Here is a 1,397-nt window from a genome sequence, read left to right as displayed (position 1 = left end):
AAAGATTTATATGGTGCAACCAGAACACTTTGTAACGGGAGACCGAAAGAATATGGTTTGCAAATTGACAATATCCATTTATGGGCTAAAATAAGCGTCTCGTCAGTGGTACCACAAATTTCATGAGGTAATTCTCTCTTTTGGTATTGAGATGAATTCAGTCGAGGATTGTGTGTGTCACAAGTTCAGTGAACAGCTTTTCTAAATGGAAACATTAATGAAAAGATTTATATGGTGCAACCAGAACACTTTGTAACGGGAGACCGAAAGAATATGGTTTGCAAATTGACAAAATCCATCTATGGGCTAAAACAGGCGTCTCGTCAATGGTACCACAAATTTCATGAGGTGATTCTCTCTTTTGGTTTTGAGATGAATTCAGTTGAAGATTGTGTGTATCACAAGTTCAGTGGGAGCAAGTATATTTTCTTGCTCTTGTATGTGGATGACATACTGCTTGCCACTAATGATGTGGGTACCTTGTTAGAAACCAAGACATTTCTATCCGGTAATTTTGAAATGAAGGATCTTGGTGAAGCTTCATTTGTATTAGGAATCCAGATACACCGAGACAGATCTCGGGGTATTCTTGGATTATCACAAAAGAGCTATATAGAAAAGGTGCTCAAAAGGTATGGCATGCAGGACTGTAAAGTAATGGATACTCCAGTTGCTAAGGGAGACAAATTTAGTCTCAATCAGTGCCCTAAAGGAAATCTGGAAATTCAGGAAATGCAAAAGATCCCTTATGCATCAGTTTAGGGAGTCTTATGTATGCTCAAGTATGTACGCGTCCAGATATAGCGTTCATAGTTGGGGTTTTAGGCAGATATATGAGTAATCCAGGAATGGACCATTGGAAAGCAGCCAAAAGGGTCATGAGGTACTTAAAGGGAACAAAAGACTATATGATCACATATAGGAGATTAGAACAATTAGATATCATTGGGTATTCTGACTCCGATTTTGCGGGATGCCAAGATAGTAGACGATCTACTTCGGGCTATGTTTATCTGTTGGTTGGTGGTGCAGTTTCTTGGTGTTCTTCCAAGCAAAATGTTGTTGCATCATCCACCATGGCAGCTGAACATATAGCATATTATGAGGCATCACTTCAGTCATCATGACTGAGAAATTTTGTCACTGGGCTGCAAATTGTGGAAAGAATTGAAAGACCACTAAAGTTATATTGTGACAATAAAATAGCCGTGTTGTTCTCCAACAACAATAGGAGTTCGGCAAAGTCGAAACACATCGACATTAAGTTCCTAGTTGTTAAGGAGAAGGTACAAAATGGACAGCTTTCCATAGAACACTTAGGCACTAACTCCATGATTGCGGATCCTCTCACAAAAGCTATCACACCCAAGGTCTTTCATGAGCATGCTGCTCACATG

The sequence above is a fragment of the Lupinus angustifolius genome, chromosome LG12 (genome assembly GCF_001865875.1).
Source record: "Lupinus angustifolius cultivar Tanjil chromosome LG12, LupAngTanjil_v1.0, whole genome shotgun sequence".
Lineage (NCBI taxonomy): Eukaryota > Viridiplantae > Streptophyta > Magnoliopsida > Fabales > Fabaceae > Lupinus > Lupinus angustifolius.
The sequence above is the reverse complement of the archived record's forward strand: the minus strand, read 5'-3'. Positions refer to the sequence as shown.